General features: G+C 41.2%; 2 pseudogenes; one reads left to right on the top strand and one right to left on the bottom strand.

The window, feature by feature from the left end:
• Nucleotides 1–231: 231 nt before the first annotated feature.
• Nucleotides 232–8,027, top strand: LOC123115315 (peroxisomal membrane protein 11-3-like; annotated as a pseudogene).
• Nucleotides 8,028–8,827: 800 nt separating this feature from the next.
• LOC123114309 (RING-H2 finger protein ATL2-like) lies at nucleotides 8,828–10,499 on the bottom strand (annotated as a pseudogene).
• Between the last annotated feature and the right edge of the window lie 12,995 nt (nucleotides 10,500–23,494).

Raw genomic sequence — 23,494 nt, 5'->3', positions numbered from 1 at the left:
TTTTGGTTCGGAAAGATTTGATTTTAGGAGGAGAAAGGTCATACAAGGATGAGAATGGGACACCATATTATAGCGATGAGGTGATCTTATTCAGTTTAGTCAGAGGACATACGTACAATTAGTTCCCTAAGGTGACGGTCTTCCATTTGTTGTTGTTGGCTATGTAAAAATAGCATGAACCTGAACCTAACGGTGATTGGATGTCTAAACTGAATTGTTGCATCCCTAGGCATGGAAATATGGATCAGTTTTAGCTCTCATGAATCTGCATACTTCTGGTCTTATGTAATGCCAATTTATTTAGATAAGCATGCCAAAAGTGTTGAAACCCAGGTTAGGGTTCAAATTCGTGCGGTTGTGCTTGCTGCTGAACTGATCCTGGATATTCCGTTGCCTATATTATAATCAGCAAGTGGAAGTGAAGTGATAAAGCATAAATACTTGCTAAACCCTTTTTTTTGTTGGGGCGGGGGATGGTTTAGGCACTTCATTGTTGGTTTGCAGACTTTTGCACTGCTACTAAATGCCCTATATGTTATTCTTTAGTAGGGATGTTGGCGTAGATATACTGCATAATAAAACAAGAATCCTCATTGATCACATACACTCCCTCCGTTCCTAAATATAAGCCCTTTTAGGGATTTCAATGCAATTATTCCCTTCACCATTATGCACTTTCTATGCAATTTAGCTTCAACAAAAGATTATTTAGTAGGGATTTCAATGCAATTATTCACATACACTCCCTCCGTTTCTTTAGTAGGGATTTCAATGCAATTATTCCCTTCACCAAAAGATGTCAAGATTCATCTCCCCTTCACCATTATGCACTTTCTATGCAATTATTCCATTGATCCATAAGTTTGGCATCCTCTCTTTGAGCATTTAGCTTGCTTTTGCTGCCAATTACAAATTGTTTGCATCTGAACACACTGGCCCATTTCACCAAGGAAATTCCCTTGCTATGCTAAAGTAAACCTATTATCAATTGCATTTTTTAACAAAACTTATCACTACTTACTATACTTAGTTTCTACTGATTTTCACTGAGAAATGTTGGAGGCTAGGTAGTTGAATTCAAAATCGGTCCTATAAGCCCTATGTAGTTCCCATTAACTTTATAAAGGTAGACGAAGCACGCACGAACCAATAACAACTACATGATGCAGCCGCTCAACGCCCAATCCAATTTTGCTGCATCACAAACCTTTGGAAAGACACTTCATCGTTTAATCCGCATTTTTTCGGACTTGGTACATCCGGAAAATGATTGACTCCGGACTTCTTAACAAGGCTATAGGAAGAGGGTTTAGAAATCCTTCTTCGCAAAATCAGGAAATTTTAGGGAGATTGTTTTAAAGGCACCTAGCTATTTCAGTACTCTCTCTAATAGTCAGTTCGGTGTCCTATTGTTCAGCCAATTTTGTGAACCCGCAGAAAAGTAGTACTTGTTTATCGAAACAGAATAATGTTATGATCATCCGGAAGTTCCTTTGGACTTTCCATGATCAATTTAACTTATAAAACCTTTTTTTGTTATGCACTATTCATGTTTTTTTGGAAAACAGAATAATATTATGAGTATCCAAAAGTCCCTTTGGAGTTTCATGATCAAATGAACTTAAAACTTCTTTCATTATGCACACTCAAGTTTTTTTGGTCAGTACATATAAGATCTTGCCGAATAATTTCCCAAAATTTTCACCAAGCAACTGTTTTTTTTCAAGATTGTGGAAATAGGAGCTTAGCTGCTAGGCCATTCTATTGGTGTACCAATTCTGGATTATTCATTATGTTCTCTTTATTGCTAATGACAAACGTCCTTCCAGTATGACAACCTTAAATTTCGTCAATGTTTGGTGATTTTTTGGTATTTCGTTGCAGGAGACACCAAATGTAGAGTCGTCATATCTAACTTTTACTTTGACATGGCTGGGTGTTCGTCTTCTACATATCTGGTTTATGCTCTATTGTCTACTTACCAACAAGAAGGTAAGTTGAATGCTTCACCTTGGCAAAGTCGTGCAGCTGTCAACGTTTTGGTTCTTCTAGATCTTAAATTGTCTTGTTACTTGTTATAGGAATTCAATTAATAAATGGAAAGAGTTGGGTATTAGTTCATGAGCAATTCTGCATGAATATGGATAATGGATAGAATGGTTCTGTTGTGATATAATATACTTGTTCAGACAGGGGGCACTTATATATCTTCCAGCAGGTTAATAAAATTTTATTTAGAAGGTCTCTTGTCTGATTTCCAAATTAGATCATTGCAACTAAACTGTTGAACTTGCTTGCCATCTCTTTGTTTACCGCATCAAACCTTGAAGTCATCTTATTCTTATGGCGTTTCTAGGCCATGTTGTACTTCTGAACTATTGAATTACACATGATTCGGTGGCTGATCTTAGTTGACCATGAAAAACTGTAGAGCATGCACATGATTTTCTTACCAGGAACTTTTCCCAACTTGAGTATTGAAACTTGAACCAAGATTTTGTTCATAAATTGGAAATAAGCAGGAATTAACCAATCTTGTTTGTAATTACCACTGCGCAAAATAATGTAAAAATCTACATGCAGTCTAACACAATTGCCTGTAAGCAATGGAGCCAAATAAATTCATTTTCCGAGCACCAAGATGCTCATGTCAGCTTCTAAGCCTGATCTATTTTATGCATGTGCACTGCGTGTAACGGGATTTTGTTGTTCTATCATCTGTGCTGCCTGTCTTCTCACTAAACTAAACCAATTGTCAGACAGACACGTTAACAAATACGACAACCAGATTAGTGCGCACAAACCCGCCTCAAGAGGCGCCACCGGGTGGCGCCCCAATCACTAGTCCAAAACATTAACGTGTGCATCATGGGCGCTCACTGCCTGCATCCACGTCGGACTAGCTAACGACAAAAAAGAATCAGTCGAAGGAAAAAAAAGCGGAGGGTTCTCTCACCCCCGACCCTCATCTCTCGATTCCTCTCCCTCTCCCTCCCCCGCAGCTGGCGCCCCCACCCCTTCTCTCCTTCCCTCACCATCTATCTCCCCACCACCGACGAGCTCCTCCCCTCTTCCCTCGCCCCAGATGGAGTAGCAGGGCCGGATCCTGCCGCCATCCGAGGCTCGCAAGACCGCCGCCGCAGCGCTCCCGCCTCCCCGCGACTTCCTCGCCTACCTCGAGGCCTATCTGGCCCGCCACGACGGCGTCGACAAGCTCCTTAAGATCTCACACTACGCTACGCGCCTCGCCCTCGGCCCCTCGCTGCAGGGCCTCTGCCCCGCAGGCCTCCGCGCGCCTCAAGTCCTTCGAGTCCAGCCTCGGCCTCAGACGCAAGGCCTTCCGCCTCAGCAAGTTCGTCCAGACGTCAACGCCCTCCGCGCGCACTCCGGCCCCCTCCCTCTGCCCTTCGTGCTCCTCGCCTACGGCGGCGAGGGCGTCTACTACATCATCGGGCAGTTCGTCTGGCTCGCGAAAGCTGCCCTCCTCCCGGCGCAGCTCCTCCCCCGCCTTCAGCGCCTCAGCGCCTGGGCCGAGCTGCTGGGTTACGTCGGCTCCAACACCATCAAGCTGGAAGTGGTGATGAAGATGGAGTCTTCAATCAAGATGCGGCTGGCGGAGGGTTGTGGGGAGGAGAACGAGGCGGCGAGGACGATGAGAGGGAAGCTGCTGCTGAAGCGTCTGTCCATTGTGCAGGACGTGGCGGATGCCTTCATGGTGCTAGGGGACGTGACTAACGGGAAGGGGTTGCTCGGTAGCTCCACGCTGACGGCGTCCGCCGGATTGCTGCTGGCCCTGATCAGCACGCACAAGAACTGGATGGAATTCTTGCTGAAGTCCCAAGGTATGTATAGGTTTCATAGGATGAAATAAAGCTGAAATTTAGGCAAAACATGTATTTCTAAAGGAAAGCGTTGCTTCTGTATTCTAGATGCCGATGTTGGTGGTATGGGTGGAATTCTTGATGATGCATTTGTTGGTTGGAGAACACTGATGCTGCTCATGATTAATTTCACCATTATCATTATAGATATTTCATTTTGTGAAAAATAAAATAAAAACAGATTCTTCATCGTGGTCGTATTGGGATAAAGGGTTTGCTTTCTTCCCACTGTATTGCTTATGGCTGACTTCAAAGATGAGTGCTTGGCTCCATAGTGCAAAAACAGAAGCACTGAACATGCCTACAAGAGCAGAACAGCTCCATGGCAGATCATTTTGCAGCAATAAGATGCACAATGCATCATGATTTGGTTCTGATGCACTAGGAAGTTGAAACCAGCATCACAATCTTGTGTATAGTTTTCCTGCTGGAGTTTTCACTTAGTGTCAATATCAAAGGAGGTAAATTAATTAACCGTGCTGAATTGGCTAGCACAAACTTATTGATATGATTATGGGCTAATATATTATGAAGTGAGAATGTGCAACCAGAAGCACTGCAGAAGAAAGAATGTTGTAAATTTAAAACATGACATGAACTTGATAATACCAAGAGGTCCAAGATGAAGTACAGTACAGTTAGAAAGATAGAATCAGTGACCTTGATCTTAGTAACCTAAGCTACCAGATTAGCTTATCTGTTCGATTACCACATGCTACAATGTTATATTGGTCCAATTGAATCAGCTTAAAAGGAATAATAGGCAAATGCAGTTCATACATATCGGACCAAAATATTGTTTCATTCACAGTTTAATTTTCTTATTTCGTCATCTGTAAACTGCAATGCTCGCTTGCAAAAACAATGAATAAATACATAAATACGCAATGATATGTAGATCATAACTTATTGCAATGGTTTGACTGCAGCTGATTGTTGCTGTGGGGTCAATATTAATTTAACTCGGTGTTTTTGCCGGCCATTGTTTGGATTAGCAGTACATAACCATTGTGAATTACAAAAACTGTTCTGAATTTACTCTTCCACTGACCTGGCTCTGATGGGAGGCCTCTTGACCCTCTGCTACCAGGGGCGAGGTGTGAGTGACGTAGGGAGAAGTAGGTAGTACGGAGCTGCAAGGTACTGTTACTCTGATCACATAGCTGATTACTTATCAGTGTTTATAGTTTATAACGCAATTGTTCCTCCAGTTAAGACTTAAGAGTAAGGAAGCTGGTATCCTTGGTATGTGGTAAGATTTCTTGGTTTGAGTAAGGCGTGACAATAATTTTTATTTCCTTTCATTTCTAGTAGCTAAGTAAGTCCACATGATAATTGTAGGCAGGGAACCCCAGTTAGTTATGTATTCATTTCTTTTGACAAGTTGCTTATAAGTACCAAAGTACGACAATGATCATAGCATAGAATGATTTTATCAGCAATGAAAAAAAACGCCTCTTATGGTTCAAAGCAACAAATTACTATTTTCTTATAATCCGATGTTTTGCATTTACTATAAGCTCCATAATTTCATGCCTGCTTATTTTTCGAGCAATTCTGTCTCATGATTCATTGCCATATAGGCGTTGTAATTCCTGTTTGAATCAGCCAACCTGCTGCGTAAGTTTTGCAAATCGCTCTTCCAGCGGGCCAACCTGGCATTGTTGGTCCCAAATGCAGAAATGCTTGAGATGCAGCTTTGCTCAAGATAATTCAAGATTAGATGAACTGTTAGAAATAGTTTCAGATTGAGATGAAAGAACCTTACCGCTTTCTTATCCAGTGGATCTTGAGAACAAACTTGTAGTTAGATAGATGACTGTGAAAGCACGTCCTACCCCAGCTCTATGTAAAACGGTCCTGGAGGCAAAGTCATTGTTCAGGTGATCTATTTTCAGCCCACTGTTGAGGCTTATATAAAAACATATTGCTGTAAAAGCATATTAGTACCTGCTTATATTTCGACAGCAACGCGGTAGGTATAGGAGAAACAGTTTACTACCTCTGGTGATGGATTACCATATATATAGTCGTCCCTGTGGAAACCTGTCAACCAGCTGCAGAATTTTGGCTATAGGTGGTAGGGTACGCTCTACACGGCCACCGCTGCCGTGCAAACCCCCTCGCCCGCGTCGTTGTCATGTTCTTCATGGGGCGCCGAGGTGCGGATGGAGACTCTGGGCCAGGGCGGCGAGATGCAGAGGAGCCCTAGGTACAGGTGACGGGAGGCGATGGTGGCGGGTTGAGCCACGATGTTGGGACGGCTATGTGAAGAAGATAGAGGTTGGGAAAGGAAGTGCTGGACTAGCTGATGCTATGGGGATGAATTTGAGTGATTAGAGGAGAGAAAAAAAGCCCCTTTTCCAATGGAAACCTGGGGAAATACAGTTGCTCAATTCATTCGATTTCGAAATAGCGTATAAAGTGATTCTTGCAATTTCACTGCAGGCAGCGTAGCAATTCTCGCGGGAATCTCGGTCTTGTTTGGGCCGATTCCTTAACGAGAGCCTAGTCGAAAGCGCCCATAAAAAGAGTAAATCGTTTTCGGTATAGCCCTTATCCCGCGATGAGAAGGTAGATGCGGTAAGCCAACTCCTATCCTTCTTGCGGAAAGGGCATTCAATGCCATCTTCATTCCCTTCCTTGCTTCGAGGAGCAGGTCGAATAGTCAAAGAAGGGGATGGCTAATTCCAGGAATAGAGTAGCATTCTCAAGCACTACCCTCCGTTTTTTTTCAGTCCATATAAAACAGTCAATCTACCAGCAGCAGAGGCTGCAGACTAAACTGTAGCGAGCTAATACCTAAACTGGAACTCTGAAATAGCACTCATTCATTCAATTATTTGAAGCTAAGGTGCGGGAAAAGAATACATAAGGTTAGATATGAACTAGTTGACTGTTCGATTGAGGGACTACGATGCATTTGACTCATGTTTTTATTCCATTCCAGGCATAACATGAGTCGATTCGATGGTATTCTGATGACCCAACATCTTAGTAAGTTTCACCCCGACTTGAAAGTGGATACTGTAATGCGAAATGGTATTATGTACGAGGTTGCTGTTTCTAGACGTGTTCAGGACGGTAGGAATAAATCACGTCTCCTTTCCAAAATGCGGTGTTCGTTGTTGATTCTCCCTGATTCGTTAGCAAACTTAGCTAAACAATTGTGTTAGGAATAAGAAAGCGATGTCGGCGGAAGAAATACGAAGAAACCTATCACACTTTTGTAGTATAGACGCGGTGCATATTAGGCTATGTGAGCCCAAGATGTATGATTCTGAAGAAGGTATGTGATGCTAACACATATACAAAGAAAGAGATATGTTTTTGCTATTTTGATCGATGTGTTGTTCGTGCCGTTATTTTTGCTAGATATGAGAGCCCAAGATGTGTGCTGGTGCTGCTACTACTTTTAGTTGCTCTTCTATTGCTCCTCATATATATATGTATGTCTAATATTGCAGTTTTTGCCTTTGACTTCCGGTTTTTTTCATTCATCTTTCCTTCTACAGTGTGAGTCTGGTTTCATGGAAATGTGCACTCCACAAGTGTGTTTCCGAGAGACTGGATCGAGCTCACTCAGAGGGTCAGTATTGTTCAGGTTGGCTCCACTATTTTCCCGCTCGACTTGTATGTTGCCTTTTATCTGTATAATGAACCTAGAATATAGTTATGTATTTTGTAATACTTAATTTTTCAAAGTGATAACCAGTACTTCGAATCTTGACGGATACTATATTTATTTGGTCATATATTGCAGCCCAGATTATTAGTTTTTTTGTTCAAATATAGTTTGAACAAGTGAATCTAGAGTTGTTTGTGTTGCAGCAGATACTTCTATTTTTCTATTGACTAAATCTAATGCCCCTTTGTGATCATGCGAGATATTCCTCACTAGAACTTCAGTACAACCCTTCATTTTATTTAAACTTGGCAAGCCAAGTTATTTAATTATCTTAAAGTTGCCTCCTGGGTGATTATTCAGTGCATGTTGGAACAAGCTTTATCATGACCCAACGAGTACTATGAACTAATCTGGCTTCTGTCCATATTTTTTCAGACAATTAGGTCAAACTTTCTATCATTATCATGTTCTTTTGCTTGAAAGCTTTTGATTTGTGAAGCACCAGCCGAAATGTAATCAAGCTCCCCCTTGCATATATTAGATTAACAGACTAAAACATGACCAATTAAATTTGTATTTTTTATTCATATTACAATCACTTCGTGAATCGGTTTTGTCTACTAACATCTTATGATGTTGACGACATGACTCACCCAATCAAACAAGTCAATGTGCATAACCAAGCTGAGATTAAGGATGCAACGAGCCGCCCTAATGTGCATAGACAAGATTGAGGCGCACAAGACCGCCTTAAGAGGCGCGCCCCAACCGCTAGTGTACATCAAACCTGCAGACATTTCATATCCTTGTCCTTGTGTGTCGCCATGTGGATGGCTCGATTGTGTGTCTCCATGTACTAGCAAGTTCTCGCCCAATCGGGATCCCTCTTGACCTTGGACAGAATCGAGCCATCCATATGGTGACACAACAAGGATATGAAATGTTGAAAGTACCCTCGGCGGGCATCTAAAATTTCAGGCGGTGGCAAGGCACCCCACGCGTAGAAACCAGCACCAGTCGACCACACATTCGCAGTCGCTGACTGCCGTGGCCCACCCCGCCTGGGCCCCGCCTGTCATGGAGAGAGGGGAAGGTAGCACGAGTGAAAAACGATGCACACAATTCATTGTAGCAGTGCTCAGGATCGCTCCATCAGGAGATCCGACGGACAGGATGCGTAGTTTCATCTTGTAGCAACGCACACATAGTTAGCTAGTGGTGATAAAATTTGGAAGATAGCGAATTAGAAATCAATCGGCTAGTAGTGATAAAGTTCTATTCTCTTAATGAAACGGAAGAGCTCATGTCAGTTGCTCAGAAAAAATAAATCAGTCGGCTGTCAAATGGATAGCCCATACATGAAAGTGGGTTGTTGTAAAAGAAAATTTACATGCAAATATACGGCGAGGTGGAAGAAAAAGATATTAGCGCGACATTAATTTCCAAGAGTTTTTTTATCGCGTAGTCCCGTACAACAGCCTGAACACAATCTAATCTCACTGAACTCTTTTGTTTTTTGAGGGAAATCTCACTGAACTACTCGTGTGTAGGTGAGCGTCAGCACTCGCAATGCTCCGACGCATTGCCCTGCGAGCTCTGCCTCCAAGGGTCCTCCTCGCTGGCAGACGGAGCAGGGGTCGCGCTCTGGTAGGGAGCGTCGGAGGAGGCCGGCTCGTCGGAAATAACGATCTCCAAACGGGCGGACATTTCTGTGCCCACTGCCGCTGTTGCCGGCGGCGCCGCTGCTAGGTTTGCTTGCCGCAGCGCGTCGTGCTCTGACGAAGACGTCGGGACCTGGAATGGTGGAGCAATGGTCGCGATCGGACAGGTGGCGCCGGAGGAGGCCGACTCGTCGGAAATAACGATCTCCAGCTCCAGACGGGTGGACGTTACGTCCATGTTCTCCGCGCCCGCCGCCGCCGCCGTGGCTGCGTCTGCTTGATGCAGCGCGCTCTGGTCTGACGAAGATGTCGGCGCCTGGAACGGCGGCGGCGCCATGGCGACGGCGTAGTACACGGGCGGCATTGTCCCGGCGGCGGCGCGGGGCTTGGTGGTGGAGCGGCAGATGGGGCAGGTGGGGTGCTGCCTGAGCCAGGTGTCGATGCAGGCGGCGTGGAAGGCGTGGCCGCAGTAGGGCAGCACGCGCACCACGTCCTTGGCCTCGTACTCCTCCAGGCACACCGTGCACCTGCACTCACTTGCGTCAGTACACCATTATTTTTGGACATACGCCTGCGCTGAAGCAGAGTAATGTGCTGAAATCTGAACTGAAACAGAGTAACGTGCTGTGATTCCTCTGGTAAACAGAAAATGTGCTATTCTTTTATAGTAGTCAGAAAGAAACGAGAAGTGGAGTTGTCTTAACTGCGATTCCTCCTGAGCGGGCGGCCGCTGCGAGTCGTCGCCGGCCGCGAACTTGACCGTCGGGAAGGTGGTCACCACGGACGGCTCCGTCCCACGTATGCCGCGCTCCACCTGCCCAACAACAAGTCGACCTCGCACAATTGTAAATTTGAAATGTGCAGCACGAGGGATGCCGAAGAATCAGCTGGCAAGAAGCTATGGGGGGAGAGGAAGGATGCCTAACGTGAATGGCAGGGAAGGAGGCGGCGTCGCTGGCCTGGGCGGCAGCGGCGTGCTCCGCCGCGGCGGCCCTGAGGTGGATGCGCGCGCAGAAGAGCCTGGTGAAGACGAAGAGCACGAAGAAGGCGCTGACGGAGAAGGCCATCACCGTGGTCACCGTGTTCATGCCCATGCTGCTCGGCCCCGCCGGCGAGGTCATTGCTCCTCCTCTGCTCCTGTACGCTGGTTCACCTTTGGGCACAGGAGAAATTCACCTTCGCGCCCGCTACAGGGAATTAATCTCTGAAAAAGGATTTTGCAAGAATCCTAGTATCATCTACCTCTCCCCCGTCTCCCTCCGTTTGTTCTTGCATAATAAAGAGGAAGAGGACATGGAAGAGAGGAAGAAGAAGAAGATGCGTTGCGGATAGAGGCCAAGGGTAGCGACAGGAAGCCCGCCCTGCCCCCTGATGCCCGTCTCGCCCACAGAGATTGTTTAATTACGTGCTAACTAATAATCTATGCTCGCCTGTGGACTAATCCTGGAGAATCTAACCTAGTTGCCCATGCGCTAACTTGTTCTTAGTAATTAACTAGTCAATTATAGAGTAGGCCGGCCGTCGGCCTCATCCGTGGTGGTGCGGTGCCCGCCCGTCGTCGCGTTATGAATTTGCAGCGTGAGCGAGCGGGTGAGTGCTTGTCAGTGTGTCCCGTGCGGCCTTTTCCACGGAACCAACGCCGTGGCCCAAACGCCCTGCTTGTTCGTTCGCGTTGCACTCCGGCCAAACGGCCTCAGTTTCTTAGGAGTACGAAGAAGGATGGTGGTCTACGTGGTGGTAGTCGACGCACCGACCTGCCGGGGAAGCAAGATGGGTGTACTCTTGGAGCACATAGCACGGCACGGCGCACCGGGGAAGAAAATCTAACGCGGCCTGCTCTTTATAGGAATTATATAAGTGATATGTCATATAATTACTATTGTGGGACTCGTATTCGCATGATGTTATGTAAATGTATGAACAACTTTGCCTCAAATTGTGGGAGGGCCTAATAATTCCGGAAGAAGGGAGTTGTATGCTAGGAGCAACTTTGTCACATTTTAAGGTGATTTTTTTTCATTTACACGGTTACTAAGTCAACCAAAAATATAAATATGATGATCAATATTGGGTAAACTAACAACTTAAGTTTTGTCAGTCAGATTGATGGTCAAAGTTAGACTCAAGATGAGTTAACCATGTATAAAGAGTATGATTATGAGGCGTATAAATTAAGAGTAAGAGCATCAACACGAGTGCAGCGTTTCGGTGCCCAACCTCATCTGCACCCGGTCAATAAAAAAATCAAAATAAATATTATAAAAATTCAAAAAATTCTAATTTTTTTTGTGCGGTAGATAATTTGATGTGTGAGGTTCGCTCCAATTTTTAGAGCATTTGGACATCTGAGCAGCTCTCAGCAAAAAACACAAATCGGGTCAGAACAGTGCGTGAACAGTAAACATTTTTACAGACCCTGGATTTGTCATTTTTGCCGAGAGCTGCTTAGATGTCCAAATGATTTGAAAATTGGAGCGATACTCACGCATCAAAATATCTACCACACAAAAAATGGAATTTTTTTGAATTTTTCTAGTATTTGTTTTGATTTTTTTTCATCGGAGTGGGTGCAGCTAAGCCCGGGCTCAGAAATGGATTACCGCACCAACACAGCGAACAACATTACTACCAGCGGGAGAAAGTAGTCACTAGAAAACAAACCAATAGTACTAAGCCACACATATGTTCGTACAAATAACATTTTGCATATTCCCTTTGTTTTTCTACTTCACATATTAGTTTTGTCATAAATCAAACTTTATAAAGTTAGTCAAGTTTATAGAAAATAATATGAGTATTTACAATAAAATTATATTTTTATATATATATATATATATATATATATATATATATATATATAATGTGAAAATACATTCAGTAACAAATCTTAAGGTATTTATTTGATACTGAAGGTATTAATAATTTTTTCTATAGACTTGATCAAAGTTTATAAAGTTTGACTTAAGACAAAGCTAATATGCAAATTAAATAAAAACAGAGGGAGTATGCAAGAACACATTTTTTATTGATGTTACCGCGATCTGACTCGAAAATGTAAAGACACACCAACACCAAGTGTGTTTCAGGAACAAAGAGTACTTTTTCAATTGTTAGAAAAATCTAAAAAGAATATCCTAGTTCCTCTTCTGCTTGTAAAATTTAATGCAAAAATATGTTGTTTGCCTGCGTCTGCAGTTCTAATATTTTTGCTATTTTAGTGTCGCAATTTATCTTTCATTCGGGCTGTAAACATTTGTTTTGTTTATGTAAATTTACAAGCATGTGGTGAACATGAATGGTTATATGTGAATTTTTTCTTTGAGGTATCTTAACAAATGTACTATTCATCTACTACATGGTCCAAGAGCCATTTTTCTCGGTCCTCTATTATCTTTTCGCTTTTGTGAAGCTCCAAAAGTTACAAATGAGAGGGTTTTTTTTGGAATATAAGACGTTTTGGTGGGGATGTAGAGAAGAGATGCCTGAGGGAGTTAGTGATGCATAAAAAAGTAGATCTCCTAGGATCATAGAAAACTATGAGGCAGAACTTACTAGAACCGACTTGCAAATATCTGTATCTTTAGTTGCCATCATACCCCATCTAGGGGCAGGGGCGGCGCCAGGGGTCTTCTTGGGTATTCGGTTGAATACCCAAGATTTTGAAAAACCAATGAAATTTTATATAAAACAAGCGATTTTTTTTGTAAAACAGTGATGATTTTGGCAAAATGAATACCCTCCTCCAAAATGAATACCCACCCTCTAGAACCTGGCGCCGCCACTGTCTAGGGGTAAATCCATGTCGCATGGGGGAAGGGGGGGGGGCTATCATTAGGGGTTAACTATACAGTCCTTGATGTGATATTCAAGAAGATGAGGATTACTACATCAAGATGGGGATCTGATGTTGGTTAATGGAGAGGCCCGGACTGAAAGGAAAGCTAACTTCCTTACTGAGCTATCGAGATTTTTATAGGATAGCGTTAATCCTATTTATATAGGGGGTATATTAATATAATTAGGAAAACTTTGGAGAAAAATAGACTATGCACCCTGGACATAGAAGTTTTATTTACAACGCTATCCTGTAACAAGTAGGGCTAAGAGAAATTACTGTGAATAGTAGACGGATTACTTGAGGGACAATTTGCAAAATCTTACTTTTGGAAAAACGAGATAGGGTCTTATGTTGAGAATTATCCCTTGACAATGGTTAATGTTACGAACTTATGATTAGAGAGAATTCTAATCATACCCCGTTGTTTCTAGATACCGGGGATGTCCCAAAAACTAATCTACTTTTTAGGTTAGTTCTCGAGAGAAGCTATCCAGAAAATTGTTATGAGATTTGGCTGGAACCAACTATGCAAGGATCCAAGATAGATAAATGGTAGAGAAAACTGAGAAAGCTCATGGCAAAATTAAAGATGGAATCAAAATATGAATTTTTGGTATAGAGATTTTAAAAGATGTATACACTGTGAGGTTTATTGACTAACTGCTAAAATAAGACAAGGTAGAAAGATCTGAGAGCACAGTTACATAGACTTATGAAACAAGAAGAATTGAAATGGAAACAAAAGGCTAAAGCACCATGTTGTGTTTATTCAATAATTGCTTATGGTTGTAGATGTATCTTGTTATCATCATTTGCATTATGTCATCAAATATACATGGTGTATTGCATCTGCATTTGTACTATATTAAAAAATAATACATGGTGTACTAAGACTTTATTTTCTAATTTAAATTATTTTCAATGTTTATACTTTTATAATAATTTTCGTGATATGCGATATATATCAGTGAAAGTGTTTATGTTATTGTGTTATATTTGTTAGGTCCCTTGTATCTCATTTGCACTAGGCCGTCCATAATGCTAGGGTCGGCCCTATGTTCATGGCACAATAGAATTCACTGCCCATGTTCATATGGTCGTGTAAAATGTGTCAACAAATAAACGATGCATGGTTCCATCTCTATCTATTCTATTTTGTCAAATAGCACCGACCGACAGATCTTGACACAAGAAACAATCAATAGTAGAACCCAAAGACAAGAACACTAGAGTGAAGAAAACAGAGATAAACCCAAACACAACAACAACCTACACAAATCCCCGGGGGGCGCGTTGCGGGTCCAGCTATTCTTCCTCAAGACTCAACAATTTTGTCCTCAACTCTAGCGGTGTCAGTTGTCCATGTGACTAACTTCTAAAGAAATTCCATCACCTAAGTACAAGTCAAAGCATGAGTGGCCCTCCAATGAAAACAACCAACAAGATTACATATGTGTAAGCATGACACAAAATACATTACCTCAAAAGGGTCTTTCATCGAGTAACTGGCTTCAGTGGGCTTGGGCACCGTCCAGACCGCCTTGATGAGAATGCCAAATCCATAGCCCTTCTCACAGAGCATCTGATTGTAGGAGAAATTGTTAGTATTAGCCCTTCCCACGGAGCTTTCCATATTGAGATCCGGAAGCAGATACCGAAATAGATGATCCACCGCATCCCCTTTGTCAAACTTCACCTTTGGACAAACCTCTCAAACCTATATAATTACACACACAACTAACCTATAAAAGGGCCTTAAAGGTGCGGCAGCCTAGGGCCCATCTTAAATAAGGCCCCACTACATTTGCATACCTAAATAAATTACAAAAATATATGTTTTGCAAAATATAGTGCCAACACTATGGGATGGAGAGGGGGCAATTGCCCCCCCCCCCCCCGCATTTCACTGTGTTGTATTTATTCAATAATTGTTTAAAGTTGAGTAGATTTATCTTATTATCATCACATAATCAAATATACATGGTATATTAAAACCTTATTTGCTAATTAAAAATACTTTTCAATGTTTATATTTTACAGCGAGTTACATGACATGCGATATATATCAATGAAAGTATGCATGTTACTAGTATGTTATAGTTGTTAGGTCCATTGTACCTCGTTCTCACTAGGGCCTTCATAATGCTAGGGTCAACCTTGATAAATAGTTATAACTCACTATCTATTTTTCCTAGTCATACAACCATGCCACATCAGCAAGCCATGCATGTAAGTTATACGCTATATTTTTGTATCCCCTCCGTTTCTTTTTAGTCCGCATATAAAATTTGGTCAAAGTCATTGTGTGTAAAATTTGACCAAATGTATAAGAAAAAAATATCAACAATCAAAGTCTAAAATCAACATTTTTAGATGCATCATGAAATGAATTTTCATAGCATATAGCTTTAGTATTGTAGATGTTAAAAATTTTGGTACAAATTTGGTCACATATAAATCTTATATGCGTAGTAAAAATAAACGGATTGAGTATATCCATGCAACGCTGTCATGCCACGTTAACTTGGTTGCACCAAGTTTTGTGCTTGGTCACAAATTTACGTATTCGATGCTTGAAGCATACCTATATAGTTCATCTTTCACTGTTTAATATGAATGGCACTGTTTTAGTTGCAACATATTTTTTCTCTCTCCTTCATGCATGCTTTTGTTATATGCTTCAATTTTTTAATGTTTTTAAAGTGTATATCAAGAAGTACTCTTATGTTGTACTTTCAACACTTATAATTTTCACATAGCACCTAATAGCGGGACGAGGCGTTTCGGCTGTCGGATGCATTTGCACCCGTGGGTGAATAGTAAATTTAAAAAAATAGAGAAAAATCTGAAAAATCTAAATAATTTGGCACGGAAGATGTTTGAGTGTGTGATGTTTGTGCCAAATTTTATCATGGTTGGACATTTGAGTAGCTCTTAGTAAGAAAGATAATTTTAGGGTGTGTGAGGAAGTTTACAGTTCGCGCACTGTTCGGACTGATTTTGTCTTTTTTCCACAAGCTGCTCAGATGTCCGAACACATTGAAATTTTACCTGGACATCAAGCATTTGAACAACTTTCATGAAAAAAACAGATTTTTTATTTCTTGTGCTATTTTTTTGAGGTAACTATTCATTAGGTGCAAATGAGTCGGGACTCAGAATTGAATATTCGTTAATAATGCATTTACTTTAACAAGATTACCGCGTGCCCTGGAGTATTATCTCTCTCCGTCCCATAATATAATACACCAATATTTTTAACACAAACGTTCTTACATTATGGAACTTTGAGAAGTAGTCCAAATTGGGTGAGCATTTGTGTGCAAAACCACTCCACCAGAGGGGCTGAAACGCAATTAAGGCAGCCATTTATGCTTACGCACACGCGACCCTGGTGATCCTATGCGGCCTCGTGTTCTCCTCTTCTCTCTCTTTCCTCTGACTTCTTCGCCTCATCCTTCTCAAGTCCTCGCCTCCTCCTCGTCCTCTCCTCCCCTGCATTGACCCGACCCGACCTGACTCGCTCGCTTCGCTTCCAAGTTCCAATGGTGACGCAACTGCTTACCACTAGAAGGGTTGTGCGCGCTTTACTGCGCCGTTTGTGTTGTTAGGATTCTTAAAAATCTAATCACCCTGTTTCATATTATAAGATGTATTACTTTTTTGAAAAGTCAAACCTTTTAAATTTGATACAAATTTGTGGAGATACACACACACACACATGTATGTATGTATGTATGTATGTATGTATGTATGTATGTATGTATGTATGTATGTATGTATATATCAAAATTAATAATATCAAATCAACATTTTTAGATTCATCATGAAATGAATTTACATACTTTTTTGTTTAATATTGTGGATGTTGATATTTTTGCTCTGAACTTGGTCAAAGTTAAAGAAATTTGACTTTCTACAAAACTAATACCCTTTATATTTTATAACTGATGGAGTATTAGTTAGGCGGGTGGGGGAGATGACAGAGTGTGTTTTATTTTATTTACAATGCATTGATTTGATAGGTCTTTCGTGGTGTGATTCCGTGTTATGCGCTAACGAACCTATATTTATGTGGGAAAATTTATGTGTCGGTGGCTGCATGTACTATATTGATGCTACAATATCATATGGTGATGTTTCTTCTTTCCAGGTGGTGGGAGGATGCGTGGGATTGATATGTTTTTATAGGTTGGTTGCAGCTGATTGATTTGAAAATTATTGGCCCAGTCAAAATCTTAAACCAAATCAAAATTGAATACCTCAATTGAATGAAAGAGATACAACATTTGGAAACATAGTGAACTAAAAGAATTCAATGGGAGAGGTTGAGGAATTGTTGATCCAGTCAAAATCGGATGACCAATCTAAATTGAATACCTCAATTAATAGTGTGCGTAGGAAACATAGTGTATAGTATAAAAGAATTGAATGATGGAGCTTTGAGAAATTGTTTACCCAGTCAAAATCGGATGACCCAATTCTCATTTGAGACCTCAATTGAATGTGGGCTCTTTAAAACTAGGAGCTTAGTGTTATAGAGGATTAGTTCATTATTATAATTAAATGATAATCTCTGTTTTGTCTTAATATGATACACTAGGTTGTTGATCTGCACTAATTCTAGTTCTCTCAGCATGCAGCTTTATGTCAATTAAACATGCCATCATTTTTTTGGAAACACATAAACCTTGCGGATTTTTCCATTGATACAAGAAATAATAAGGAGTACAAAAAAGAATACAATACATGACACGAACGCAAGAAGACATGAGTATGATGCCCAGAGTAAAGAGAGACAAGGATGCTCGACCCGAACATAGGATACAACACAGCTAAATCCTCTAGCCCAGACTCCAGCCATGGAAGGCGAGGAGACTAGACTCGGGATACCCAAACTGTGTCACAACCATCACGAGGCACCTCTATCGTGCTGTCGCGCCTCCAAACCCGACTACATAAACATACCCCCGTCAAGAACACCTAGAAATCAACAAATGGGTTGCACGACCTGACCAGGTTGGACGTGGGAGTAGTGAGGGAAGCACCGACGACATCGTTCATTGCCCCTGGATGCCCACACCTAGGGAGGTAGGACGAACCAATACGGGTGTCTAACATCTAGAAATCCAACACTAGGGACGCCCGCGAGAGAACAAGACATTTCAAATTCCATGATTCCAAAATCTTGTGTTACAAAACTATGAAATAACTTTCCGTGGTATGGATGATGGTAATGCATCATCTAGCTAGCCCAATCTATGAAGTACTACCACTTGGTAAAAACACATGTATGTCGTGAGAGAAAGTAATAATCTAAAAACATTTCTAGATTTCTACACATGATGCTTCCTTGTAAAGTGTGCCATTGTGTTTTTTACAATAAGAGGACTTTACTCCTCAAATGATGGTCATATCCTTTACAATGAGGTGAGAAATAAGGACAGGGTTTGAAGATTCTGAGAAACTTGAAATCTAGTGCTAAAAGAGTTTTTTTTTTGCTTAGCCATCCATAACTTTGTATGCCCTTGTGCATATGCAAAAATTGTGCTTGTTATGCCAATTATGTTCTTTAGGGTATATACATCCAATCAATTTATGTTGAAATTTCCACATCATGAACTAGATTATTGATGTTTTGTTGCTACCCGGTTAGTTGATACTAGTGCCTTGTTTTTCGTTGTTAAAAATGTATGTACATACAAAAACATCTATGGTGATGCATTCGAAGTGTTGGATTTTTTTTCTGCTAATAATGTTGAAACATTTCCATGCACACACATAGTAAAGAAAGTAAAATATAAAAGAAATGCGAGATGTATCCAAAATTGAAGACCCTATACAAAAGTGCTAGTGCCTAATGTGGCGGCACCCGACATAGAGAGGTTGAATCCAAGGGCCGATAAGTCAGGTGCGCTAATTATGTCAAAGCATAAACTAGAGAGGTCCCATATGGCGCATCTAGCACCCATTCCCAAATTGGCGCTCGTGTGCCACCATAGTGGGCCGTCTACCAATAGCGCACTTGCGCGCAGGCACTCGTGAAGGAAATATGCCCTAGAGGCAATAATAAAGTTGTTATTTTATATTTCCTTATTCATGATAAAGGTTTATTATTCATACTAGAATTGTATTGAAACTTAAATACATGTGTGAATACATAAACAAATACCGTGTCCCTAGTGAGCCTATACTAGACTAGCTCGTTGATCAAAGATGGTTAAGGTTTCCTAACCATAGACATGAGTTGTCATTTGATAACGGGACACATCATTAGGAGAATGATGTGATTGACAAGACCCATCCGTTAGTTAGCATAATGATCATTCAGTTTTATTGTTATTGCTTTCTTCATCTCAAATACATATTCCTTCGACTATGAGATTATGCAACTCGCGAATATCGCAGGAATACCTTGTGTGCTATCGGTGATCATAAAGATGATATACAGGTATCTCTAAAGGTGTTTGTTGAGTTGGCATAGATCGAGATTAGGATTTTTCACTTCGAGTATCGGAGAGGTATCTTTGGGCCCTCTCGGCAATACACATCATAAGCTTGCAAGCAAATGACTAAGGAGTTGGTCACGAGGTGATGTATTACGAAACGAGTAAATAGACTTGCCAGTAACGAGATTGAACTAGATATAGAGATACCGACGATCGAATCTCGGGCAAGTAACACACCGATGGACAAAGGGAATTACGTATGTTGTCATAACGGTTTGACCGATAAAGATCTTCGTAGAATATGTAGGAGCCAATATGGGCATCCAGGTTCCGCTATTGGTTATTGACGGAGAGGTGTCTTGGTCATGTCTACATAGTTCTCGAACCCGTAGGGTTCGCACGCTTAACGTTCTTTGACGATATAATATTATATGAGTTATATGATTTGGTGACCGATGTTCTTTCGAGTCCAGGATGAGATCACGGACATGACGAGGAGTCTTGAAATGGTCGAGAGGTAAAGATTGATATATAGGACGATGGTATTCAGACACCAGAAGTGTTTCGGAGGGTACCGAGTACTTATCGGGTCACCGGAAAGGAGTTCCGGGCACCCCCGGCAAAGATATGGGCCTTATGGGCCAAGAGAGGAAACACACCAGCCACAAGGGGCTGGTGCGCCCCCTATAGCATGCCGGCCTAAGGACGAGAAAGAAAGGGGGAAGGGAAAGGAAAGTGTGGATTAGGATTCCCACTTCCTTCCCTCCCCGCCTCTTTCCTTCCCCCTCGGTTATATATGGCAGGGGGCGCGGCTTGGGAGGGACTCCAAGTAGGATCCTTCCTACGTGGGCACCTTCTATGGCTACTCCTCCCTCCCTTCCACCTATATATATGTGGGAGGGGGCGCCTAGCACACCCCAGATCAATTGTTAGCCGTGTGCGGCGCCCCCCCCCCCTCCACCGTTTACACCCCCGGTCATATTTTTATAGTGCTTAGGTGAAGCCCTGCGGAGATCACTTCACCATCACCATCACCACGTCATCGTGCTGACGGAACTCATTTACTACCTCGACGTCTTGCTGGATCAAGAAGGCCAGGGACGTCACCGAGTTGAACGTGTGCAGAACGCGGAGGTGTCGTGCGTTCGGTAGTTGATCGGTTGAAGCGCGAAGAAGTTCGACTATATCAACCGCGTTGTGAAACGCTTCCGCTTACGGTCTACGAGGGTATGTAGGCACACTCTACCCCTCGTTGCTATGCATCTCCACGGATAGATCATTGTGTGTGCGTAGAAAAATTTTTGTTTTCCATGCAATGATTCCCAACAACTCGCCCCTTGACAGATGGCACGTTGGACAATCGCCATTGCCATCGGTTGCTGAACTCTGGCCATTGACAATTGACCACAGGGAATCGTTGACTTTTGCAACAACATGAATAAAAAAAATCATAAATTTCAACATAGTTCATAATTTTTTCATTTTTTTCTCAAATTTTAAAAAGTTCGTAAAATTAGAAAAAAACGCCAATTTGGAAAACATCCGCAAATCTTGAAAAGGGTTCATGAAATTTAAAACAATGAGAATTTGAAAAAAGTTCTTAGATTTTGAAATGTTTCATGAACTTTGGAAAATATCACGCATTTGGAAAGGTTAATGGATTTGAAAATGTTCAAAGGAAGGGAAAAAGTTTGAGAATTTGAAAATTGTGCATATTTTCAAAAACTCACCAGATTGAAAACTCTCATGAAATTCTAAAAAATTAACACAAAAAGAAAAAATAGAAACAAAGAAAGAAATAAAAATTAAAATAAAATCAAATAATAAAAAAAGAAAAGATAGAACAAAACAAAAAAAACCCAGAAAAAACACGTGCCCAGAAAACTGGAGGGAACCTTCTAGAATGTTCCCAAAATAATCTGGGGAAGAGATAATGTGCCGGCAGACCATTTAAGACTTAGCGATAGAGGGGGGCGGGTGCGGGTCCCGCCTATTTCTCGTTTATAGTGAGCCAGATGGCTATCTTGACAGAATATCCTATTTGCCGCTCGCTGCGGCAAGTTGTCGAGCGGACGCACAGGGAGATTGAACGAGGGTTCGTGCGTGGGCCGGCCCGTAAAATGTTTCGACAATTCCGGTTTTAGGAACCTTCTCGCTTGTTCCCAGCAGGTTTTTTCCGGTTTTGGGAAATTTCTATGAGCTTCCTAACACTTTTTTTCTGTTTCTTTTTCGTTTTTCATTTCCCTTTTTCCTGTTTATTTTTTCTTCTCTATCTTTTCCTTTTCTACCTTTTCAATATTTCTTTTTCATCTTTTTTCTTTCTGTTTCTTTTCTTAATTTATCGTCTTCTTCAATTTTTCATTTTTTATAAAAGGTTCTTGTTTCAAAAACTGTTGACCAATTCCGAAACTATTCTCGTTTCCAAATTATTGTTCAGAGTTTCAAAAAATGTCGCCTTTAACAAAAATTTGTTCACATATTCAATAATGTTCGTCATTTTAAAAAAAGTGTTCAATTTATCAAGAAATGTTCGAGCTTTTTTTTCTTCTTCTCAAAGTTGAAAACTGTTTGCTTTGAAAAAACATATTTCAAAAATAATGTTCGCGTTCAAAATTTGACAAAATGCTCAGATCAAAATTTGACAAAATGCTCGCATGCCATAGTAACCAAGAAGATCATCAATCGCATTGGCTAGGCTCGCGCATAAGCAACAGGAGGTCCCTGGTTCGATCCCTCCCTCGATCAAACTATTTGGGGATTTTTCACTGTGTTACGCTAATGGGCCGGCCCTGTTGGAGTCGCGCATGTGCGTCCGCTCGCCAATTCGCCGCAACGAGCGGCGCATAGGAACTGGAGCTCCTATACGCCGCATTTTGCGGCGAATAGCTCACGCGACGCACAGGAGGCGCGCGACTGGGCCGGCCCATTCGCTGTCTCGCGCGGAATGTAAAATTCGCAAAAAAGAGATCAGGCTACCGATTGGAATCGGACCCGCGACCTGCTACATACACGCGCGATGGGCTAGCCACCAGCTTAGGCGAGTTATTCAGCAAGATTAGCAGCACCACACTTAAAGAAACTGCCAGTAACGGCGAAAAATAAAAACCAGTTCACCAAATTCAAAAAAAATAAAACTTGCGGGAAAGAGATCATACTCAAGTCCTCCCGCCAGAGAAGCGAGTACGGAACCACTGTAGTAAGTGAGGTTTAGTATGTTCAATGGCAGCCTGGAGTATATGAACCGCAAACATTATTAGGGAACTCGAAATTTCAAGCGTAATTTTTGAATGGATTTTTTTAGAAACGCAAACATTATTAGGGAACTCGAAATTTTTACAAATAAATAGCAACGAAAAATTTAATACAGGATTTTTTTCGAAATTACACCCTACTTTTCATAAATGCAAAACATATTTTTAGAAACAATAAAAACATTGAAAAACAGAAAAACTTCATTTTTTTTCAAAACTCAATCATTTCTTGACTCCACGAATTAATTTTGAAAGCCGTACATTTTTTAGATTTTGTACAAAATTTGAGAATTATAGCACTTTTACAATATGTGAACAATTTTGGAAAACAAGAACATTTTTTAAAATTCCCACTTTTTTTTGAGTTTGTGAACAAAAATTAAATAATGTAGATTTTTTTTCAATTTGTGAACAATTTTTGAAAACAAAATATTTTTTGAATTTGCAAAAAAATTTGCAAAATGGAATGAATTTTGGAAATCCCATAACATTTTTGGGTTTGTGAAAAAAATGAGGAAACATGATTTTTTTTTAAATTCCCAAACATTTTTAATTTACGAACAAAATTTAAACAGGTGAATAATTTTTGAATTTGTTGAAAAAATATGGAAACATGAACATATTTTAAATAACCATGAGGAAATGAAAGAGTTGAGGAAATAGAACCAGGAAGGTTGGTGAAGACAATGATTTGGTAGACCAGTTCCAACTGCTGTCTCAGTTGTACATCTGGTTGGAGCGGCTGAGTATTTAAACTCGAGGACACACAGTCCCGGACACCCAGTC

This window comes from Triticum aestivum, chromosome 5B (genome assembly GCF_018294505.1).
Source record: "Triticum aestivum cultivar Chinese Spring chromosome 5B, IWGSC CS RefSeq v2.1, whole genome shotgun sequence".
Lineage (NCBI taxonomy): Eukaryota > Viridiplantae > Streptophyta > Magnoliopsida > Poales > Poaceae > Triticum > Triticum aestivum.
This window is presented reverse-complemented; position numbering and strand designations above follow the sequence as displayed.